This window comes from Bos taurus, chromosome 13 (assembly GCF_002263795.3).
Source record: "Bos taurus isolate L1 Dominette 01449 registration number 42190680 breed Hereford chromosome 13, ARS-UCD2.0, whole genome shotgun sequence".
Classification (NCBI taxonomy): Eukaryota; Metazoa; Chordata; class Mammalia; order Artiodactyla; family Bovidae; genus Bos; species Bos taurus.
In genome coordinates this window covers 25,647,774-25,673,058 of record NC_037340.1, presented here as the reverse complement: position 1 = coordinate 25,673,058, position 25,285 = coordinate 25,647,774, and the positions used below count along the sequence as shown (strand labels likewise).

General features: G+C 43.9%; 1 protein-coding gene across 9 annotated transcripts in view; it reads left to right on the top strand.

Annotated features, from left to right (window-relative positions):
- LOC788520 (craniofacial development protein 2) overlaps positions 1 to 25,285 on the top strand; it is a 138,688-nt gene that overhangs the window by 103,031 nt on the left and 10,372 nt on the right. For 4 of the 9 annotated variants that reach the window (XM_059892832.1, XM_059892831.1, XM_059892829.1 and 1 more), the window contains exons 9-12: positions 1,144 to 8,591; positions 10,118 to 20,520; positions 21,470 to 21,572; positions 24,354 to 24,554. The gene's annotated coding sequence lies outside the window, so the exon portion shown is untranslated. Of the gene's footprint in view, positions 1 to 1,143; positions 8,592 to 10,117; positions 24,555 to 25,285 lie in introns of all 9 variants that reach the window. The other 5 variants (XM_059892828.1, XM_059892827.1, XM_059892825.1 and 2 more) reach the window with 5 other exon arrangements.

Here is a 25,285-nt window from a genome sequence, read left to right as displayed (position 1 = left end):
CTTAAATATACGGCTGCATATGTCTTCCCTGTGGCTTTATTTTTGTTAACCTGGAAAAAATCCAGTATATGCACCAATATAAGCAAACGATTAAGCCAGGCTTGATCTGCTGCTTTTTTTTTTTCTCTCTCTCTCTTCTTAAGCTTGTTTGTAAGAACAAGGAATTTGAGTTGTAGAAAGAAGATTTTCCTGCATATCTTTGTTCCAGTCAGAGAAGAAAATAAACCACACCCAGCTATCCCAAGGGGCCAGCAGGCAGAGGGAATTCTTTCTAGCTTTGTTCTACAGAAGAATCGGTATCCAAGTTATAGGTTGAAAATTCGGTCTAACTGGCCAGTTTCTTGAACTATCAACATGAATCTTCTATATATAATTTCCCACTATGCCACATTTATATCAGAGGACCTAGGAAAATCTAAAGACATTTGATTTTAAATATAAAATTAGCCAGAAAGTATGTATGATTGAAAGATTTTCTTGAAAATGTTGAATTTTAGTAAACATCAGTATCATGTTTGAGGACTGTAAGTTTATTCAGATTAGAAAGGAAATTGATCTACATCACAAGATTTTGAGAAGGAATTATGAGAGTTAATAGTGAAAAAGAAAAATTCATTAAACACACAAGAAAGGTAATCATTCCTGAAATGTTTTCCAGTCAGACAACATTTTAACAGTGATATCCAAGAACGTCATCTTGGGAAGAATATTATTTTCTTTTCTCTTGAAAACTCTAATCTGTTTAGTACCACTGAGTTTATTCAACCTAGACCAAAAATGTAAAAGCTTATCATCTGATTAACAACCATTGCATTTATTAATTTAGTGTCCCAAAGCTGAGTAATAAGGGGGAAAAATGTGTGGCATGTTTCCCTAGAAAAATTTGCATTTGGTTACAATCAACATAGTACTAATACTTTGGGATCTTTGAAACAGATCAGAAACCTTTGGTATAAACTGGCCCTTACTGAGCTGGAACATTTCACATACTGAACCAGGTACCCCCAAGCTGAACTATGTGAGGGTCATATCCTAATGTGTCTTTTTAACTTATTTTTTTATTGAAGGATAATTGCTTTACAGAATTTTATTGTTTTTAACCTTTGGATATCTTTGGGTATCACTTGTTTTGCCGTGTCTCAGGCCTGCAGAAACTGTGAACACAGCCACCTCCTCAGCCTCCTGTGCCATGAACTTCGATCTGCCCAGCAGAGACGGAAGGTAACCCATCCCACTTCTGAAGACCTGCTGTCATGGAAATATCGCCCCATTTTTGTAATCGAGTTACTGTGTTCTAGGAAATTGAAACCCTAAACCACACTCTCCACCCAGATGTCTGGCTAATTTGGGAAAAAAATAGCATTTGGGAGTTTACCATCATAAAGTTCCTTTGGGTCCCCTGATGACATCTGAGGCCTGGTGGGCCAGCGAGCTTTGTGAAGGGAAAAGAGAATCACAGGAGGGACTCTGGGAGTTGATGCTGGGACGTGTACAGAGTAAGGAAGGAGGATGTGGTAGGGAGGGCTGTGTGGCCCGTGGCCCCAGTCATACCCCGTGAGTGGATCTGACGCCAGCAGGAAGAGCTGTTTCCCTAGTAGTCTTCGTGCTACACAGTGGGGCAGCCGGGTGGGTCCCTGCATTTCACCGAGGATCCTGGTGCAGCTTTACCACAGGGAGGAGTCCTAGGAAGACATTTCCCTTTGAAGATCCCAAGGATTTTGATCTTGGGATGGGAAGAGTTGGGGGAGCTCTTGGGCTGGGAAGGGGGTCCACATCCAGGGTGCTTCATGAGATGTCCCCTCAAGAGACTTCATGGGCCACAGGTGTCCACAAGGGGCCAGAGCACCCCCATGAGATGAGTGTTGATGACCATGTGTGAGAAAGCTCTGGGTGCCCCAGAAACATAGCAGTCACCTGGATCATGCCGTCCACGATGCTGGTGCCCTGGGTGAGGATGGCTGGCCCTGGGGCAGGGGGTGGGGGGAGGAGAGGCTGAAATCCACCCACACTCCACTTGTTCAGCCTCGGACTGTGTCAGGCTTCAGGTAAGGGTGTCTTAAAGGGGTATCTTTTACTAGTCTACCAGAAAACGGTGCATTTTTTGTTTGTTTGTTTTTAGCAATTTCTCATCCAGGAGTGCTGAGTGCTGTGCTTAGTTGCTCAGTCATGTCTGACTCTTTGCAACCCAAAGGGCTGAGGCCCGCCAGGCTCTTCTGTCCATGGGGATTCACCAGGCAAGAATACCGGAGTGGGTTGCCATGCCCTCCAGGGGATCTTCTCAACCCAGGGATCGAGCCCAGGTCTCCTGTATTGTGGTGGATTCTTTACTGTCTGAGCCACCAAGGAAGCCCAAGAATACTGGAGTGGGTAACCTATCCCTTCTCCAGAGGATCTTCCTGATCCAGGAATTGAACTGGGGTCTCCTGCATTGCAGGCAGATTCTTTACCAGCTGAGCCACCAGGCAAGCCTGAGGTGGCTTTTTCTGCCAGAGTGAGATTTACTCAGAAATAGGTAGGGAAAAAGACAGGATGGATGCTGGAGTACCACATTTTCCAAGTGAGAGGAATAAGCCTGAACTAGTGTTACTGTGACCTCATCCATATCCAGATCCTAGTGGGTGTTGACTAATGAGTAAGCTATGAGTAAGGATGGTGAAGTGTAGGCAACTTGTTCAAGAAATCTGGCTCTGAAGAGAAAACATAGCTAGATGGCTTTTGAAAGGTGGAAGAGGCTTGTGGGGACTTCCCTAGGGGTCCAGTGGGTAAGAAGCCTCCTGCCAGTGCAGGGGACACCAGTTGGATCCCTGGTCTGGGAAGATCCCACATGCCACAGAGCAGCTAAGTCTGGCCAGTCCAGTGGTTAAGACTTCTTACTTCTGCCCCAACCACTGAAGCCTGAGCCCTAGAGCCAATGCTCTGCAACAAGAGAAGCCACTGCAATGAGAAGCCCTCGAACCACAACCAGAGAGTAGCCCTCACTTGCTGCAACTAGAGAAAGTCCACTCACAGCAACAAAGACCCAGCATAGCCACACACACACACATGCACACAAGATGAAAGAGGCTTGCATATCTTTATTTGCTATAGAGAACAAAAAAATCAAGTGAAATAGAGTGTATTCATTATCAACAGCTGAATAACAAATCACCCCAAAACTGAGTGGCTTAAACCAACAGTAATTATTTCTTATCTTGCATGCTTCCAAGATCTAGGAGTATGGAGAGAGCCCAGTAGGGATGGCTCGTTTCTGCTCCATGATGGTGGTTGCTTCTGCAAGAAGATGCAAAGGCTGAAGGCTAATCTGTCCAGTGTGGCAGCCATTAGCCACATGCAGTTACTTGAATTTGAATGAAGTTAAATTTAAAATTTACTTTTCATTCACACCAACTACATTGTAGTTGCTCCATGGCCTCATATGATAGTAAGCACAAACAGAAAATATCCATAATTGCAGAAAGTTCTGTGGGTGGCTGTGATCTGAAGGCCTGTCTTGTGGTTGATGTTGGCCTTTAGCCTGAACCCCAGCTAAGGCTGGAATTCTGTGTGGTGTCTCCATGTGGTGTGGACTTCCTCACAACATGGCGGCCGGGTCCCCAAGGCAAGTGCAGAGACAGAAGCAGGTGGATGCTGTATCGCTGCTTATGTGACAGGCTCGCTACTATCACGTTCTGTGAGTCAAAGCAGATACAGGGATTTTCCTGCATTCAAGGGGAGGGAACACAGATTGCCACCACTTGGGACAAATAGCAAGATTTCCTGCTTTTACTGCAGGAGTTCTGGGTTTGATCCCTGTTGGGGGTACTAAGATCCCACAAGCCATGAGATACGGCCAAATAAATAAATAAAATGTGATTTCTTTCTTTAAAAAAGGAAAAGAATAGCAACATAATATTGTAAGAAAATCAACTGAGGGACTTCCCTGTCCAGTCCAGTGGTTAAGACTCCTCACTTCTGATGCAGGAGGCATAGATTTGATCCCTGGTCAGGGAACTAGATCCCCCATGCCACACGGTGCCACCAAAAAAAGAGAAAATCAAGTGAGATGGCATATGTATTGCTGTGGCCACTTTCAGAAACCAGAAGATGAGATCTGCCACAGAAAGATGATGTGCCCTCATTTCCCTACTAATAAGATTAGTGAAGGAATTGACTATTCAGTCATCATAATACATAATTGAATATATGCCTGCTTGCACAGATTCTTAAAGATTACAAAGTACTAGCTAGCCACGTGGGAAAATACGAGATGATGAACAGCAGGCAGTAGCACACCTTGATTACAGAGATAGAAATACATGTCTTCCCACTGACAGTATCTGGAATAAATTAAGAAGACTTTGAAAGAGCAGTTTGATTTCTGTTAAGGTGCTTTAAGTTTGAAACATAAAAAACTAAAATAATTTTTTCTTAACAAGCATCCTATAGATAGATGTAAATTCATTTTAGTATTTCCATTTTTATATGAAAAAATTGCATAATAATTTGGCCAAGAAAGTGATTAAGGATGGGGCCCTTAACACAATAAGATTTAAATGTAACAAGATATCCAGTTACATATATATATATATATATATGTAGTTTTATATATATATATATAAAACAGTTACATATATATATTACATATATTATACTAGAAACAATACTCACCAAATAAATTACAAAACAACAGATAACTCAGTACTAATCTATAAGATTTTTCAATGAAAACTGCTATGATTTATCTAATTTCCTATTATTGAAAGACAGAACTGGTTGACTGGAAAAAGAAATCAATGTAATTTTTCTTATCTTTAGTAAGAATTTTGGCTCTGTTATGTGAAGAATATCATCAATATCTGAGAAAATGACTAATAGTATATAGCTACTGAGTGATTGCACAAATCCTTGTAATTGAATTCAAAAGAGATCTGTCATGAGCATAACAAAGCATCTCAGGAAAGATTTAAGCCCAGACATTGAGAGTGTTGACATTTCATGAAAGATTTGGCTGCAGCTATCGTGGGGCTTCCCAGGTGGCAAACGGGTAAAGAATTCACCTGCCAGTGCAGGAGACGCAGGAGACTCAGGTTCGATCCCTGGGCCACGAAGATCTGGAGGAGGAAATGGCTACCCACTCCAGCATTCTTGCCTGGGAAATCCCATGAACAGAGGAGTCCATGGGGGTAACAAAGAGTTGGATGTGACTAAGCATGCTCACACACACACACTGTGATCAAGGGCTATGCGAGAACTTAACAGTAACTCAATGTAATTATTTAGCACAAAACTCAGAGGTAGGAATTGGCATCTCCACTTCAGAGATAAGGGAATGAGTATCAGAGAGATTAAATCGCTTACCCAGGGTTACACAGCTTTGTTCAAAGCCCATAAAAAGGGCTTGTGCCAACAGAGGACTAATAAAAGAATTTTGATCTTGTATTTAAGCTGTAACTTAAACAAGATAGACCTGAGAGGTTCCACTCTTTCAGTTAGAGGCAAAGGCATGAAATGCTGAAGCCAAAATTCCAAACCCAAGTAATTCTGACTTCTGTATCACTGAGCTCTACTTCCAGGCCCAGCCGGTCCTTTCCAGGCCTTGCTTTTATTCATCTATAAACCCAGAAGAGACAGATAGGCCTCCTCATTGTGTAGCTGTGAGGAAAAATTCATTAATAGGAAACTGGTAAACGTATAGGCAATAGCACACATCGAGATGCTTATAATTAACTTGAGAAGAAGAGATGGCTTGAGATGTTTACTTGCATCAAACACTGGGCTTCTCTCTGGGTCCAGACTGCTAAAGCTGCTCCCATACAGAGAGGCCGCTTGGTGAAGTCAAATGTCATTGAATGTATAGAAGGTTCAGGGCAGAGGTGTTCAGTAGGAAGACAATCTAGGCAAGGTCACATGGTGAGCAAGGGCTCTAGAAGGAAGTGCTGATGTCTGTGCGATGTGCAGTTCATCTATTCCTAGTGCCATCAACAGAACGATGGTCCCCCAAAGATATCCACACCCTCACGTGAGTACATTGCCACACGTGGCAAAAGGGACTTTGCAGCTGATTTTAAATTAAGGATGTTAAGACAGGAAGATTATCCTGGATTGTTCAGGTGGACCCATTGTAACCATAAGGGTCTTCATTAGAGACGAGGAGAAGAGTCAGACTCAGAGAAGGATGTGATGGTAGAGGAAGAGGTCAGAGGCAGAGAAATTTGGAGATGCTCCACTGCGGGCTCTGAAGGTGGAGGAAGAGGCCATCAGCCGAGAAATGGAGGATGTCTCTAGAAACTGGAACCAGCGAGGAAATGGATTGTCCCGTAGAGCTTCTAAAAGAAACACCTTGGGGATTTCCCTGGTGGTCCAGTGGCTAAGAATCCACCTTGCAATGCAAGGGACTTGGGCTCGATCCTTGGTCAGGGAACTAGGGTCCCACGTGCGACGAGCAACTGGGCTTGTGCGCGCTGCAAAGAGAGAGGCTGTGTACCATGATGTAAGGGCCCACAGGACACAATGAAGATCCCAAGTGCCACAGCTAAGGCCCGAATCTGCCAAATAAATACATGTTTTTTTTTAAAAAAAAGAAGCCTTTTGACTTAGTCTGGTCAGAGTTGTTTTGAACTTCTGGCTTCCAGAACTGCAAAATAACACATTCATATTATTTTAAGTCACTGAATGTGTAACAGTTTGTTACAGCAGCCACCTGATACACCTCCTGTATGCCAGTGCTGTATGGCAGGCGAAGTTTTTCTTCCACAACCTCTACAAGGAGGCCGCACATCTAGAAATGGGGGTACCACACAAGACGGCCACCACACACTACTCCACTCCCCGCCGACAGAGCAGGAAGAGTGACGCGTGGAGGCCTGTCTCTCCACTGGAGTTGGTGACAGGGCAGGATAAACCCAGAGCATTTAAACATCCATGAGATACATTGATTATTTACTGCAGCTGAGTATTGCTAGACCTCCTTACTTTTGAATGACATAAAAAGTGCTGACTTTCTGCTGAACGCCTATGACTCAACACACCTGTGAAAAGCACACACCCCATCAGGGCTGTGTCTGTCTTACTCAATGTATCGTGTAAGCCCAGCATCACGCCTGGATGACAGTGAGAAGCGCCATCACCATTCCCGACACCATTAGGTCACTTCCTGGTTGCTACGGTAGTGATGTATTGGGAAACGATGCATGGACCCATCTCGTGGTATTGCCTACGACTGGTTTGTTCCTCAGCGCCATGAAAGCAGGGCAGGTTCCTGAGGGCCAGCTGCCTCATGGTGTAACAAACGCTTTTAATGCCGGTTTCAGTTCATGACATCATTTCCCACCACTTGTAGACACGCACTCTCTATGCCCGCCAGACAAGCCTGTTTGCTGCCTGTGTGGGTGGCTCTCACTGATGGCTCCTTTGTCCTTTGGCACAAGAGGTATTTATTTCCACGTTGCATGTTTTTTACTTTCTCTCTACAAATTCACAGCCCTCTTGTCTACCTCAGTAGGAAGCCAGGTGCACTTCTATTAATAGAAGCCCTTTGCAGGTTCCACCGCTCTAACCTGATCCTCCCTTGAACTCATGTCTCCTCTGTTCTTACTGTGACTGGATTCACAAGTGAAGAGTTGAGGAAAGAGTCAAGTGGTCTCTTTTGACCAGTGGTCCATTTTATGGATCGTGTGTATCCCCAGGGAAATTGTAAGCCTTGAGAAGGGAGGAATCGTGTCTTCAGTCTCCTTCCTGTTATATTTTTGCCAGGACATCAATTAGCACAGCATTTGGGCTTCAGTGAGTATTTGACAAATAGTTCTAACTTGTTTTGTTCTCTTTAAGATTTTTTGAGGTGGACTATTTTTAAAGTCTTTATTGAATTTGTTATAATACTGCTTCTTTTTTTGTTTTGATGTTTTGGTTTTTAGGCCACAAATCATGTGGGATCTTCACTGCCTGACCGGAGATCAAACCCAGATCCCCTGATTTAGAAGGCTAGTCTTAACCACTGGACCGCCAGGGAAGTTCCTGGTCTGTTCTTTTCTGCAGGTGGAGATAGCGGACCTTGGTTTTGCTGGGGTTTCACCCTTGAGCCTCCCAGCCCTTCACTTACAAAATGAGGCAGTGGCTGGACCATGTCTAAAGGCTCTTTCAGGTCCAGAGTCTCACGGGCACATTTCTGTCTTAAGTGATGTCCCCCAGTCTGCCCTCTCCTTTCCTGTTGCCACTATCTGAGCCTTCTGAAACCCTCCTACCGTCATCAGCAGTCTAGAGGCATATTGGATGCTCACGGTCAGCCCGGCCAGCCGCAACACTCAGGAGCACTCTACGTGTGGGGCATGGCCTTCTGAACGGATCTATGGAGGGTCTCCTTGTGTTTGAATAATTGGCAGACATGAATATAAGCAGCCTTTTGGGGTTGCCGCTCCAAATGCCTTCCCTACTCAGATTAACAAGGCTTCTTCCCCCTTCCTCTCTTGTATCTCCTCAAAACACTGCCTGCCCTGGAAGCCCTCTCAATGCCCCCTTGAGACGTGCCTGTCCCATGCAAGAGCTATGGATGCCATTCCATCACAGACATGGGGAGGAGGAGATTACCTGCACAGGTGGCTTCACAGAGATGCTGGGTATGTATCTGATAAGGCAAGTTATGAACTTGGGCAAGTTAGTCAACCTCAGACTTCCCTGGTGGTCCAGTGGTTAGGACTTCCCGTTTCCCCTGCAGGCGGTGCTGGTTTGATCCCCGGTCAAGGAACTAACATTCCATAAGCCATGTGGCATGGCCAAAAGGAAAGTTGTTCACCCTCTCCATGCCTCAGTTTCCTTATCTGTAAAATGAAACCAAGAATGGTACTTACCTCACAAGGTTCTGGTGAGGGTTCAGGGAGTTAGAACTAGGCCTGCTACTTAATAAGTGCTTTAGTACCTGTTGGTTATTGTTACTATCATCGTCATTATCGGGGAGCTATTTCAAGTTAAGGCTTTTATGGTGGCTCAGAGGTAAAGAATCCATCTGCCAGTGCTGAAGACTCGGGTTCTATCCCTGGGTCAGGAAGAGCCCCTGGAAAAGGAAATGGCAACCCACTCCAGTATTGTTGCCTGGGAAATCCCATGGACAGAGGAGCCTGTAGAGCTACAGTCCATGAAGTTGCAAAGACTCAGACATGACTTAGTGTTCAGTTCAGTTCAGCCACTCAGTCTTGTCCGACTCTTTGCGACCCCATGAACCGCAGCACGCCAGGCCTCCCTGTCCATCACCAACTCCCGGAGTCCATGCAAACCCATGTGCATTGAGTCGATGATGCTATCCAACCATCTTTTCCTCTGTCGTCCCCTTCTCCTCCTGCCCTCAATCTTTCCCAGCATCAGGGTCTTTTCAAATGAGTCAGATCTTTGCATGAGGTGGCCAAAGTATTGGAGTTTCAGCTTCAACATCAGTCCTTCCAATAAACACCCAGGACTGATCTCCTTTAGGATGGACTGGTTGGATGTCCTTGCAGTCCAAGAGACTCTCAAGAGTCTTATCCAACACCACAGTTCAAAAGCATCAATTCTTCAGCACTCAGCTATCTTCACAGTCCAACTCTCACATCCATACATGACCACAGGAAAAACCATGGCCTTGACTAGACGGACTTTGTTGACAAAGTAATGTCTCTGCTTTTTAATATGCTACCTAGGTTGGTCATAACTTTCCTTCCAAGGAGTAAGCGTCTTTTAATTTCATGGCTGCAATCACCATCTACAGTGATTTTCGAGCCCAGAAAAATAAAGTCAGCCACTGTTTCCACTGTTTCCCCATCTATTTGCCATGAAGTGATGGGACCGGATGCCATGATCTTAGTTTTCTTAATGTTGAGCTTTAAGCCAGCTTTTTCACTCTCCTCTTTTACTTTCATCAAGAGGTTCTTTAGTTCTTCACTTTCTGCCATAAGGGTGATGTCATCTGCATATCTGAGGTTATTTTTATTTCTCCTGGCAATCTTGATTCCAGTTTGTGCTTCTTCCAGCCCAGCATTTCTCATGATGTACTCTGCATATAAGTTAAATAAGCAGGGTGACAATATACAGCCTTGACATACTCCTTTTCCTGTTTGGAACCAGTCTGTTGTCCTAGAACTAACACCCAAAAAAGATGTCCTTTTCATTATAGGGGACTGGAATGCAAAAGTAACAAGTCAAAAAACACCTGGAGTAACAGGCAAATTTGGCCTTGGAGTACAGAATGAAGCAGGGCAAAGGCTAATAGAGTTTTGCCAAGAGAACTCACTGGTCATAGCAAACACTGTCTCCCAACAACACAAGAGAAGACTCTACACATGGACATCACCAGATGGTCAACACTGAAATCAGATTGATTATATTCTTTGCAGCCAAAGATGGAGAAGCTCTATACAGTCAGCAAAAACAAGACCGGGAGCTGACTGTGGCTCAGATCATGAACTCCTTATTGCCAAATTCAGACTGAAATTGAAGAAAGTGGAGAAAACCACTAGACCATTCAGGCATGACCTAAATAAAATCCCTTATGACTCTACAGTGGAAGTGAGAAATAGATTTAAGGGACTAGATCTGATAGAGTGCCTGATGAACTATGGACAGAGGTTTGTGACATTGTACAGGAGACAGGAATCAAGACCATCCCCAAGAAAAAGAAATACAAAAAAGCAAAATGGCTGTCTGAGAAGGCCTTACAAATAGTTGTGAAAACAAGTGAAGCGAAAAGCAAAGGAGAAAAGGAAAGATATAAGCATCTGAATACAGAGTTCCAAAGAATAGCAAGGAGAGATAAGAAAGCCTTCCTCAGTGATCAATGTAAAGAAATAGAGGAAAACAACAGAATGGGAAAGACTAGAGATCTCATCAAGAAAATTAGAGATACCAAGGGAACATTTCATGCAAAGATGGGCTCAATAAACGACAGAAATGGTATGGACCTAACAGAATCAGAAGATATTAAGAAGAGGTGACAAGAATACACAGAAGAACTGTACAAAAAGTCTTCGCGACCCAGATAATCACGATGGTGTGACCACTTACCTAGAGCCAGACATCCTGGAATGTGAAGTCAAGTAGGCCTTAGGAAGTATCACTACGAACAAAGCTAGTGAAGGTGATGGAATTCCAGTTGAGCTATTTCAGATCCTGAAAGATGATGCTGTGAAAGTGCTGCACTCAATATGCCAGCAAATATGACATATCTGGGCTGTGCTTTGCTGGAGCAGCTGTGAAGAGTTACCCCACATCCAAGGTAAGAGAAAGTAAGATGGTAGGCCCTGAGAGAGGGCAACAGAGGGCAGACAGACTGAAACCACAATTACAGACAACAGGCCAATCTGATCACATGGGCCACAGCCTTGTCTAACTCAATGAAACTCAAAGCCATGCCGTGTGGGGCCACCCAAGACGGATGGGTCACAGTGGAGAGGACTGACAGAATGTGGTCCACTGGTGAAGGGAATGACAAACCGCTTCAGTATTCTTGCCTTGAGAACCCCATGAACAGTATGAAAAGGCATGACTTAGTGAGTAAACAACAATCTGAAACCAACTCCCAGTGGGACTTTGTCCTGTAGGAGAATGGGCGCTCAGGCAGGACATAGAGAGGTGAGGTCATGGCAGAGCCAGTTGGCTTGCCGACAAGCAGAAAAACCCAGAGAGCTTCACACCCACATTTTTATCAGAGATAGTGAATCACAAGCATTTCATGTCAGAAAGACTTAACACTGAAATAGCTTCTAACATCTCTCCAATGTTTTTATCACACTGTTTTATCTGGGCCTAAAAAAAAAAAAAAGTTTAGATCTTGCTTTGCAGGGGGCAGAAAAGAAACATCCCAAATGCTTGTCATTTCTCTTCTTTGTCTGTGTGTCTGTCATGCCTGATGAACAACGGGCTGCTCAAATGATGGCTCTTGGTGAGGTGGAACCAGCCTACCGAGCCTCATTCAGCCCAGTGTGAGGACAGGAAATGAGTGCATTGTTCTGAAGGCTGTTTGTTGCCCCATTGTTTCTCTGGCCCAGGCCTGTGTGGGACGGTTTGTACTCTGGCGCACACAGCGGCCATTATGCCCCCTGCGGCGCCCTTCATACAGCTGTGAGCGTCTGTGCCCGAGCCAGCAGAATTCACTCAGAAAGGAGCCACACCGAGTCAGGGCCCTCCTCAGCTCTGGGAACGATCTGGGCTCTCCCACGTTCCTCCTCCCACTTGGCCAAAAACAGGAAGCAGATTGAAGCCTGCTTGGATGTACACCCTTCTGGGCTCTTCAGAGGTGGGGCTTTTAGGTAGCAACTTCCAGTCTCCATGTGGAATCTCCATTCACAACTTGCCAACCCGGAGTAGGGACAATGATACCCAGTGACTGGAGGTGCCTTTCCCTCAAGCTGAGGGTCTAATCACTGCAAAGCTCTGGGTCAGCAGTGGAGGGGCATCCAGCCTGGTCATTCGCACCATGATGGCTGTGAGTTTAGCCTGGCGTGTGGCTCGACAAAACTCTGGTTCTTTCAGGTTCCCTTGGGCCCACCTATCAGAGGACACCATGTGGGTCATTGGAACAAGAAATACCGGCTCCCAGGTTGAACATGGGCAGCCAGGAAGACTGGGGCAGTGAGCTCCTAGACAGACATCCAGGCTTAGCAGCTGCAGCCACCCACTCTGTGTAGATGTGACAGCTTGTGGGCCCTCACATTGAGCCCGGGGTCAACAAGGGCAGCCCTGGAGACTTGATCATTCCGTCTTAGTCACAACGCCTGCGTTGTTGGTTGATAAACACTGGTGCTTGAAGACTTGCTTGTATAACATGAACCAACCATCTGGGCTGTTCTTGGGACTGCAGTGCTGATCGTCAGAACATCTAGCACAAGGAGCCAAAAGGTAAACATTCCCATAAAGCATATGTGTGTGGATATGTATGTAAAACTGTGTGTATAGACTTATCAGTATCAATCACTAACAAACGCAGTTTCTCAGTCTTTGCCAACAAATTTCCAAGTGGGATGTAATTTAAAACGTGAGTTAAATAAATAGAGATATGTAGATGTCAGTTCAGTGCCGCACTGGCTACATTTCCAGTTTTCACTGTTCGATGTCACCCTGTGGTTCATTCCCAGAACAAAGAAGGAAGTGAACTTGCCCACTTCCAGCCACGGAATGCTGCTTCTCTTGTTCACCAATAGAACAGAGTGTTAAGATATTGAAGGAAAATGCTACCCTGGGAAGCATTTATAGGAGTCTGTCACTTTCTCCTGGGACACTTATTCTTTTTCCAATCAAGCAAAAGATTCTCTTGATAATCAGCTTACCCATTTCTTCCCCACTCTTCCCTCCCAGCTGTTATTTGGAGGTTGGAAGGACAACAAAAATAACTTCACAGAGAAGACTAAGGATTACTCACTAATTATGTTCCCTTCCCACTCATCCTTCTTGCCAATCTTGAGTTTGGCCAACTTTTTTTTAAACATTAAAAAAGCAGAAGGAGGAGAAGGCAGCAGAGAATGGAAACAGATGAGGCCTTAAATCAAACGTGTTAGCGTGGTCCCAGCAAGGTGTGTTCTCTCATCTAGTGATTGGCAACCTGAGGTCTACTTGCTTAAGACCAGTGTCTAATAGCAGTAGATGGATCAGCCCCTTCAGGATGGAGGATGCACCAAACTAACATTAACTCTTCCATGCAGTTATTGTTCTTCAGGGTTTCCAGTGAAAAACAGATTTGAACAAACACAATATAAAAACCTTCAATGAAAAGAAATCTGTGAAACAAAATTCATAGGAATGAGTCACTTGTTGAGAGCATCTTTGCAAAACACTTGGGACTTCCTTGGTGGTCCGGCGGTTAAAACTCCCGGCTTCCAATGCAGAGGAACACAATTCCTGGTCGAGGAATTAAGATCCCACGTGCGGTGCGGCCAAAAAAAAAAAAAGAACCACACTCTAAAGTGGAGGTCTTCAAACATTTTTGCTCACAGCTCACCTTTCTTTCCAAAGAATTTTGAAAAGCTCTGCACTCCCTCACCTGTTTTAAAGATAACTTCCACAATTTTTCCATGTAAGTATCCATGGTTGCCAAGGGTGTAATTTCCAGCAGATTGCAAATGTTAATGTTTTAAAGGAAGAGTACACATCACTTTGAAATGTGTCTGATGGAATCTAAACATGTAGACAACTTGATACTCATTTTCATCTGTTACAAAAAAAAATACATGAAAATTCTTATGTAATATCTGGAGATTGTATGTCCTTTATTTTAATTTTTTCCATCTGCCATATAATTTTGTCCTAATGAAATGTACTTTTATCCTTGAAAGTCTTTGATTAGTCACACTGTTAGGCTTCTCTGCAACAAAGTAGGTTTACAAACTGTGCTTCTGGTTGAAATTTGGGAGGAAGATTGGAGATAGATTTATGGTCCAAGGGAGTGAAGCACCCCTAGGAAAGTGCTCACCAGGTTGCTTCAGCATCATGCTCAGTGTGAGAGGAGCAAACAGCATGGTGCCCAGGACCCAGGAGTTCCCACCAGTCCATCCCCTGTGAGCAAACGGCGGCTTCTCAGCAGGTGAGGGGAGGAGGCAAGTAAAATTTGGAAGTGCAGCAGCTGCTGCTGCTGCTAAGTCGCTTCAGTCGTGTCCAACTCTGTACCCCATAGACGGCAGCCCACCAGGCTCCCCCGTCCCTGGGATTCTCCAGGCAAGAACACTGGAGTGGGTTGCCATTTCCTTCTCCAATGCATGAAAGTGAAAAGTGAAAGTGAAGTTGCTCAGTCGTGTCTGACTCTTAGCGACCCCACGGACTGCAGCCTGTTACCTCGCAAAACTCTCTGTGAGATTTCAGGAACATGGACTTCCCTGGTGGTCCAGTTGTTGAGAATCCACCTGCCAAAGCAGGAGAGACAGGTTCAATCCCTGGTCTGGGAAGATCCCACATTCCATGGGGTGGCTTAGCCCCTGCACCACAACTGCAGAAGACTGTGCTCTAGACCTGGTGCTCTGCAACAAGAGAAGCCACCCCAATGAGAAGGCCACGCGCCACAACTGGAGATTAGTCCCCCGCTTGCTGCAGCTAAGGAAAGCCTGCTCATAGCAACAAAGACCTAGCGCAGGCAAAAATGTAAAAAAACAGACTTAAGGCACGTAAAGCAGCACTAGTTTGGCCTGAAGTGTGAGCGTGTGGCCTGAAAATGGGAGAAAGGTCTGTACCTGCTTTAGTGAGGCCGGTCCAGGGCATCATGGATTCAGTGCGCCCTGGGAACAGCCTGCATACCAGCCTCTGTAGCCCGATTTTGGTGGTGGCTGCCCCATGGGTGTGGGAGAACCCACCCTGGAAGCAGCTCTAGGGCAACATTGCCTGTGGGCAGCAGCCCCATTGGCAGGCCCACAGTGACGGCCCTGACTGGGCAGACTCACCCCAACATCAGGCGCTGCTTCCCCAGAGCAGCAATGCCTTCAGCGGCTGCCTTGTGTCAGTGGCAGCTAATGGGAGCGCCCTCAACCAAGTATCAGGTCTTCTGCTCAACTGAGGTTGAGGGGCTTTGCTGCAACTTCATGGGCGATGTCACAGATGGCCAACACAGGAAAGACTTGTTTGCAAACCCATGTGAAATACCATCCAGGTCCCCCTCAAAAACATTGGTATGAACTTCCAAGAGTCCCAGACAAAAGTACTGCTTTTCACTCAACACAGCCCTCTTTTGGCCTTATAGATACTTGTGGCCTGGGCAGACTTGAGGTCTGACAGAATTTCTCCAAAACTTCCACTAGACCTGTCCATCGTTACGTGATGAGAAGCAGCTTGGAAATAGAAGATACTGAGATGGAGGGTATAAAGATGGCATCTGAGTACAACCCAAAGTGCCCTCCAAGCTATGAGGGTTTGCCTTTACACAAACTGGGACTTTTCCGATCTAATTAAGGGAAAATGGTGTTAGTGTAGGTCAAATCAATACAAAATAGTAAAGAAAAACAGAAGTTAGCCTGTTAAGGCATCCCTCCCAAGTCTTACACAAAAGGAGAAAGGGGCATTTGTTGATAATCAACTAGAAGTAGAGAGATCCTGCCTGGAAAATAACCATGACCGTAATGGAAGGGCACTAAGCTGAGCTTAGTTTTATTTTCGGAGTGTCTGAAGTTCTCTGAATGAGAAGTCATAGAGGTGTGCCAAGTATCTTACTAATGCCAAAGTCTCCATCCTCTCTGCACAAAATACAGGGGGCGGGCAGGAAGAGAATCTTTGTGCTCTAGGAAAGATTTCATGCTGTAAGATTGAAGCCGTACTTCTAGCAAATCACCAGAGATTCAGAATCAGTAAGTAGCTGAGCCTGGCCAAGAATGTGTTCTGAAGAGAACTTGCTGTATCCACTCTTGAGCTCCGTTTGGTTTTTTCCCAAGAAGCTGAGAAAACCTTGCACTGTAATGGTTCTGGGCTGGGAAAGCATTCGGGTTCCTGAAAACAAGTCAGCATGGGTGTGTTCACGTTCCTAGAAGCCCCCAGACTCTGCCCCTCATGGACAGGTGACACCCTCAACCCCACTGAGCCTTGACAAGGCGATTCTTTGACTCTATGCCAGCAGTCCCCAACCTTTTTGGCACCAGGCACCAGTTGTGCAGAAGATAAGTTTTCCATGGACCAGGGCAGTGGGATGGTTTCAGGATGATTCAGGTGCATCACATTTCATTCAGTTCAGTTCAGTTCAGTTCAGTTGCTCAGTTGTGTCCGACTCTTTGCGACCCCATGTACTGCAGGACGCCAGCCTTCCCTGTCCATCAACCAACTCCCGGAGCTTGCTTCAGACTCATGTCCCTTGAGTCAGTGATGCCATGCAACCATCTCATCCACAGCATTACACTTACTGTGCACTTTATTTCTGTTATTATTACATCAGCTCCACCTCAGATCAGCAGGCATCAGATCCCGGAGGTGGGGGACCCTGGTCCTACAGGATCATCGCCAGGGCCTCGCACATCCTGGTGTCACTCAGAGCCTGCCTGGCGAGGGGAATCTGGGAGAGGGGGTTTTGGACTAATAATCATGGGTAGCTGAAGAAGGAGGGAAGAATGGGAGTATAGGACTTCTGTGATCGGCAAAACAATTTTGTACGTCCTAATGTACTCATCTGCTCTGCGTTACAACACTGAGAAGTGTTTACTTTACAGATGAAGAAACCAAAGTTTATAAAGCTGTGAGAAATTGAATTGGGGTAAAGTTGGAACTTGGATCTGACAGACTCTTGCTCCTGGGTACTCTCCAACCCATTGCAGTCCTCCGTAGGGAGAGGAGTCAAGGGGAGGTCCCCTGTTCCGTACGCTGGTCTCTGGCTGCCATGTGCAGGTCATCCTGCCCGCCAGCCCCAGCCTTGAGCAAGGGCTCAGGGCTGCAGAGAAGCCACAGCGAAAACTCATTTCTCATGAAAACTCCTCGTCCAGACCTGGAGCTGGTCATGAACATGTTGCATCTATTTATAGAATCAGATAAGGAAGGGGATTTCCTGAAGAGAAGGAAAAAGGAAACCTAAGGATGTCACGTGGGCACCCAAGGAGTCCCCTGGACCCTTTCTATTCACGTGTGGAATACTAGCTTCATCAGGCCAACTCGAACTTTCACCTTGGAAATATTGACAACAATTTACATAGAAAAGGAACAAGGTGGGGTCTTCAAATATGAGTCTCTCATTTGTCATTTGAGGCTTGTTTGCTAAGGAATCAGTTCCACATCTTGTGTTTGACCAACAGCTGTAACTCCAGACTGTTCAGTTTTGTTTTTCCTCTGCTGAGTCTCTTTAAAACCAAAGTAACAATCCCAACGTCTTTCTGTTTGTAATAACAACAAGCCATAATCATAGCTGCAAATTATATAGTAATTACTTGGTGGCTCAGTGATAAAGAACCCACCTGCCAATGCAGGTGACACAAGAGACGTGGGTTTGATCTCTGAGTGGGGAAGATCCCCTGGAGGAGGAAATGGCAACCCACTCCAGTATTCCTGCCTGGGAAATCCCATGGGCAGAGGAGCCTGGAGGGCTACACTCCATGGGGTTGGAAAGAGTCAGACACAATTTAGTGCCTGGGCACACACACTACTGAATTTCTTTAAAACCAAAGTAACAGTCCCAACATCCTGCCATGTGAAGTAACAGCCATCATCATAACCAACAATTATATAGTACTTACAATGCATGAGATATTATTTTAATTTTATTCCCACAATGACCCTATGATCTGGTTATTATTGTACCCTCATTTCAATGTATCCCCATTTCAGCATTTCATAGATGAGGAAACTGAGACATGAGTATCTTGCCCAAAGTCACAGGAGTAGAACCAGGATTCAAACTGCTGAGGTTTGGCCCCATTGTAGGTACCTAACAAATCTACAAGAGATATACTACAGTTGTCCTTCAGTATCCATGGGATTGGTTCCAGGACAACATACCCCCCAACCCCTGCCCCTGCAGGTACCAAAATTTGGAGATGCTCAAGTCCCTCATATACAATGGCTTAGTGTTTGCATATAACCTGCATTCATCATCCCATACATCTTAGGTATCATCTCTAGGTTTCTTGCAATATATAATACAGTGTAAATAGTTGTAAATACAATGCAAATGCTATGTAAATAGTTGCCAGTGTGTGGCAAATATTTGCTATTGGAAATTTTTTCAAAGCATTTTTCATCCACGGTTGGTTGAATCCACGGATGCAGAACCTGGGGATATGGAGGGTTGATTTTTCTCTGAATTATAAGGGTTTCCCTAATGCCGCATCAGTAATACAGCACAGCTGTCTTAGCGTCATGATATCAGCATCTTTCTTCTTGTGCTCACTCGTGTCCGACTCTTTGTGACCCCATGGACTGTAGCCCATCTGTCTCCTCTGTCCATGGTATTTCCCAGGCAAGAATACTGGAGCAGCGTGCCATTTCTTTCTCCAGAGGATCTTCCCGACTCAGGGATCAAACCTGCCTCTACTGCATCTCTTGCATTGGGAGGCAGATTCTTTACCACTGAGCCACCTGGGAAGCCATCTTTCTTGCTTTTGCTTAAATTGCAAAGAAAGAAAGAAAAGAATTCAGAATCTAGTGCTCTTAAGATGAAGTAACATCTGATCTCTACAGTTAACTATCCTAATAATCTATTTAGGTCAGATTTGCAGACTGACACTCAATGTGACTCCTGGCTCCGTACTCATTGATCAAAGTATGTAAAATAGTAGATGATTTCATTGTTAGCAAGCAAGTAGGCACTGGTGAAGATAGCAGTGGGTAAGACTTCAGGCAAGAGGGAAAGGCTGGAGTTGATTGCTGTCATTTATATCACTTGCTGCTGGCAGGCAAGGAGTTATGTTTAGTAAAGAAAAGAGACAGGATATTCCTAATTCTTTGCTCTGTTCAGAAATGTTTTCTCAATAACTCCTTCCATAGCAAACTATGGCCATTTTTGTTTCAAAGACCCACTCTAAAAGCTCTTTAGACTTCTGGTGAAATAGAGTGAGTTTAACACAAGCCTATACACCTAATAAAATGTCAGTTCTAGAATGTCAGGAATAAATATGTCAACGGTGCAAAAGACCAAATGGATCATGTAACATCTCTTTAGATTTAAAAAAAAAATGGGTAAAATATGATGCAGAATGGAGACCCAGCCACCTAAACACCTACCTGCAAGAGTAAACGACAAAGGACAGAGCATCGGTTTGCCCCCAGGAGCCCTAGAAAGCCTGGTCTTGAGGTTATCAAGTATTGTGGAAGGTTGGTGAGGCAAGGAACTGAAAACATGGATGAAAGACTGCGTACACAGTGCGGCCGCTCTGCTTTTCTCTGTAACCAGACAGACTATCTACCCCCCCATACACACACACACACACACACACACACACACACACGAAACAAGAAATTATCTTCAATCTGAGTCTCTTGATTTAAAAGGCCTAGGGCTTCACAGGTGACTCAGTGGTAAAAGAATTCGCTTGCCAACACAGGAGACACAGGTTCAACCCCTAGGTTGGGAAGATCTCCTGGAAAAGAAAATGGCAAGCCACTCCAATATTCTTTCCTGAAAAATTCCATGGACAGAGGAGCCTGATGGGTTACAATCCATGGGGTCGCAAAGAGTCAGACACGACTGAGTTACTAAGCACACAGCACAGCACCTCCCACAAAGGACCCAGACCAAAATCATCCCTGAGAATTTTCTGAACATCAAAAACCAAGAGAAATTCCTTAAAATGTCTAGAGAGGAAAAATAAAAGCATTCACATAACAAGTATCAGGAATCAAAATTACATTGAATTTCTTCATAAGGATAGTAGAAACAAGGGGTCATTACCTTAAAAAAATAGGGATTTTTTTTTTTTTTTCTTGTCAAGAAGTACTATGCCCTATCCAAATGATCAGGGTCTTTTTAGATCTTGAAATCCTCAAGTGTTTTGCCTTTTGTATGTTCTTTCTCAGAAAAATATTAAATTCTGTTTTTCAGAAAAATAAGGGAGAAAACCAAGAAACAGAAATTATAGGAACCGGAGGATCCAACAGAGGATGACAGCTGGACAGACCTAGAAAGAAGTGACCTGGGTAGGAATAGGAAGGTGGGAAGGCTCCAGGGAAAAGATCTGAACTTAAACCACAACGACAGTACTGGATTGTTTGGAAAATATAATCTAGAGGCATATTACAGACCTAATGGAGTAGTTAGAGTTCACGATCGTAAGAATTAAGAAAATAGTCAATAACTCCAGGAACATTTTAAACATTTGAATAAGAAGGGGAACATAATGATGCGATTCTACTTAGCTCAGCCAAAAAAGAACCACATTTACATAATCATAATAACAAACTCCAAATATTGATTTACTTAAAAACATAAATAGGAAGATATAACTCAGATATAAGTTGCATTATAAATTAGGAAGAATGGGAACTGCCGTTAGATTTCTAAAACTGGGTTCATAAGTTTTTTTGTTTTAGTAATTTTATTATTAAAAATTTTGTTTAGTTTTTACGTCGTATTGGGACATAGCTGATTAGCAATGTTGTGATGGTTTCAGGTGAACAGCGAAGGGACTCAGCCACACCTATACCTGTGTCCATTCTCTCTCTAGCTCCCCTCCCATCCAGGCTGCACATAACACTAGACAGGGTTCCCTGTGCTAGACAGTCGGTCCTTGCTGGTTATCCATTTTAAATATAGCAGTGTGTACATGTCCATCCCAAACTCCCTAACTATCCCTTCCCCCCGTCCTTCCCCCTGGCAACCACAAGTTCCTTTTCTAAGTTCTGTGAGTCTGTTTCTGCTTTGTAAGTAAGTTCATTTGTATCACTTCTTTTTAGATTCCATGTATAAGGGATATCATACAATATTTCTCCTTTTCTGCCTTATTTCACTCAGTATAAGAGATTTTCCTCATAAGTTCTTTTACTAAAAGTTGAAATTAAGGATAATTCCTTAAAAGGCAGTGCGGATGTGTCATCCCAGACATCTAGAGTGGCAAGTGCCATGTTTTTGTGTTCTTAATCTCTGCAGGGGTTGCTACACAGAGTAAAATGAATGAAGCAAAAGACTAACACTTACAAGACAAAATGCACAAAAATTAGAAAAATCAAAAAGAGTTCGAAGACAAGAAAAGGTAACCTGCAGTTTATACTTGGCTTAATTACTGAAATAATAACAGTCTATGAGGGATTTCAAGAGATAGTTAAAGTAATTTGGAGGGTTTATTCTTATTCCATTTAAATATATCTATGTATAAAGGTAGCATCTTGTATATGTATACATATGCATATATATTTATAATAAGCTATTTCTGCTTTATTGACTATGCCAAAGCCTTTGACTGTGTGGATCACAATAAACTGGAAAATTCTGAAAGAGATGGGAATACCAGAACACCTGATCTGCCTCTTGAGAAATTTGTATGCAGGTCAGGAAGCAACAGAACTGGACATGGAACAACAGACTGGTTCCAAATAGGAAAAGGAGTTCGTCAAGGCTGTATATTGTCACCCTGTTTATTTAACTTCTATGCAGAGTACATCATGAGAAACGTTGGACTGGAAGAAACACAAGCTCGAATCAAGATTGCCGGGATACATATCAATAACCTCAGATATGCAGATGACACCACCCTTATGGCAGAAAGTGAAGAGGAACTCAAAAGCCTCTTAATGAAAGTGAAAGTGGAGAGTGAAAAAGTTGGCTTGAAGCTCAACATTCAGAAAACGAAGATCATGGCATCCGGTCCCACCACTTCATGGGAAATAGATGGGGAAACAGTGGAAACAGTGTCAGACTTTATTTTGGGGGGCTCCAAAACCACTACAGATGGTGACTGCAGCCATGAAATTAAAAGACGCTTACTCCTTGAAAGGAAGGTTATGACCAACCTAGATAGCATATTGAAAAACAGAGACATTACTTTGCCAACAAAGGTCTGTCTAGTCAAGGCTATGGTTTTCCTGTGGTCATGTATGGATGTGAGAGTTGGACTGTGAAGAAGGCTGATCGCCGAAGAATTGATGCTTTTGAACTGTGGTTTTGGAGAAGACTCTTGAGAGTCCCTTGGACTGCAAGGAGATCCAACCAGTCCATTCTGAAGGAGATCAGCCCTGGGATTTCTTTGGAGGGAATGATGCTAAAGCTGAAACTCCAGCACTTTGGCCACCTCATGCGAAGAGTTGACTCATTGGAAAAGACTCTGATGCTGGGAGGGATTGAGGGCAGGAGGAGAAGGGGACGACAGAGGATGAGATGGCTGGATGGCATGACTGACTCGATGGACGTGAGTCTGAGTGAACTCTGGGAGTTGGTGATGGACAGGGAGGCCTGGCGTGCTGCGATTCATGGGGTCGCAGAGAGTCGGACACGACTGAGCGACTGATCTGATCTGATCTGATCTGATATGTGTGTCTATATATGTATATTTTACATATATTCCAGAATGTTCACAGTGATAGGTGGGTATTATGGTGTTGATACTGGTATTGTGAATGATCTGGAATTTCATCTATGTGCTATTATTGGTATAGTTAGGAAAAAACAGTTTTTAAATGAGTTCTTTTTATATAGATTGTGTTTTTTGTTTACTTTCCCTTTTGCATTTATAAAATTACAACATTTAGAATTGGAAGGGACAGGAGAGTAAATTAAGATGGTAAGCTGAGCACAGATTTCTAAAAATGACAGAAAGGAGATGACATGTTTAAAATAACAAACCTACAATATAACGGAAAAATAAGACGAGATATTCTTGGTGGACTAGAAATAAGGAATTCCTAAACAAGAGAAGGCAGGCAGGATTGGAATGATAGAGGAAGATGTTTTTAAAAAAGCAAAAGTCTATTGTAGAAGGAAGAAGTCATTGGGGAATGCTCCAAGCCTCCAACACCAAGCTTGGAGGTGGCAGTTATGAGAAGCAAGAGGGGAGCCCAGAGGCTGATGGAGAGGTAACTGGTTACCGAAATAGAGTAGGAGTGGTCAGAGGGGATCAGCCCTGATCCCCTCCCTGCCTGTAGGCAGGAACAATGAATGAGAGCTTTGGAAGAATGCTTTGGAAACATCCAGAATGGGGAATCTCTATGCCTAGAACATTGGCTACTGGCACAGTGTGTCCCATTTCTGCTAGAGAATAGTTGGAAGCAAGAAAGTATTCATGGGGGACTCCCCTGGTGGCCCAGTGGTCAAGACTTTGCACTTCCACTGCAGGGCAAGAGGGTTCAATCCCTGGTTGGGAAACTTAAGATCCCACATGCCCAATGGTGCAGCCAAAAAGTAAAAAATTATAAAAGAAACCATTCGTAGACAGGATCCAAGGAGATTCCAGCTACAAGGATGAGCTTCCAGCTAAGAAAGGTCAATCATTTGAAAACAAAGCAATCCTGCAGTATCCTGAATCATCGTACCAAACTCAAAAAGTGAAAGTACCACTAGAAGAGTGTCCTCTTCTGAGGACAGGGACCTTCTTCTGAGGGTAATCTTGTGAGAGAGAACGGGATATAACATCCCTGAAACCAACAGCACTTTTTTAAAATGGAAATTATTAAAGGCTTGGAAATAAAAACTATGATGGTCAAAACAAGAATCTGCAGGATGGCATCTGTATCTTCCTTTCTACTGATTTCCTGACTGCTTCTTCATGGACAGGGAGCTAATCTTATCAAGCAGTCTATTCCATTGCAGGCGAGCTCAAATTTAAAAGCTGAGCAGTTCTCTGTTAAATTGAATCTTGTCTCTTTGCTCTCAAACCCTTTGGTCCCAGGTCCTCCTCTGAAGCAAAACTAAATTGACTTCTTCGTCTGCAAGAAAGCCTTTCAAATATTTGCAAGCATTTATTATGTCTGTCTCTTTAGTCTTGTTGTCTCCAAGTTAAAACAGTCAATTCATTCAACTGTTTTTATCTGACCGTTTCCAGATATTCTTCTCCTGCTCTTGATTATTCTCAATACCTAGGATAGAGGCTACTTAAATCAGGTCTGGAGTCGCACAAGATGTTTCAGATGTGGCCTAATTTTCCCACAGCAATATTATTACTTCCTCTGGTTACTCAACTGCTATTAATAACATCTAAGCTGACATGAGCATGGTGCTTTCCTTGAAGAATTCCAGGAAATGAGTAAGTAGGTCTGTTTCTCTCATGTTTAATATCTGGATCTCTCTAGTAAATATTTAATAACCAAAAGTTTGGCTTCAGAGATTATACTAGATGCTGTTGGGATTTCAAGAATGAATGCCACATAGTTGCCCTCTGGAAGCATACAGTTTAGTAGGAAACTTAAGACACATGTATAAATAACCTCCAATGTAGAAAGTGTAAGAAATGGTGGAATAGGACAGATACGGAACTAGGGGATCCAAAGGAGATATATAATCTAGAAACAAAAATCTTTCCTGATAAAAATGTATCTCAGGAAGCTGAGGGCAGAGTTCTCATTGCCCAGGTTCCTTGATCAGACTTTGCCTTGTGGTCTCTTCCAGGTACCAGCTCAGTTCAGTCCTCGGTAGGGAGTCCTTGTTATTCATTTTCTGTTTTTAAAGTTGTTATTGGAGTATATTGTGCTTGTGCTCAGATGTGTCCTACTCATTGCGACTCATGGATTGTAGCCCACTAGGCTCCTCTGTCCATGGGATTCTCCAGGCAAGAACACTGGAGTGGGTTGCCATGCCCTCCTCCAGTGGATCTTCCCCACCCAGGTGTCAAACCCGCATTTCCTGTGTCTCCTGCAGGTGGATTCTTTACCACTGAGCCACCCGGGAAGCCCTTATTAGAGCATAGCTGCTTTACAATGTTGTGTTAGTTTCTACTGTACAGCAAAGTGAATCAGCTGTAGATTTACATAGATACCC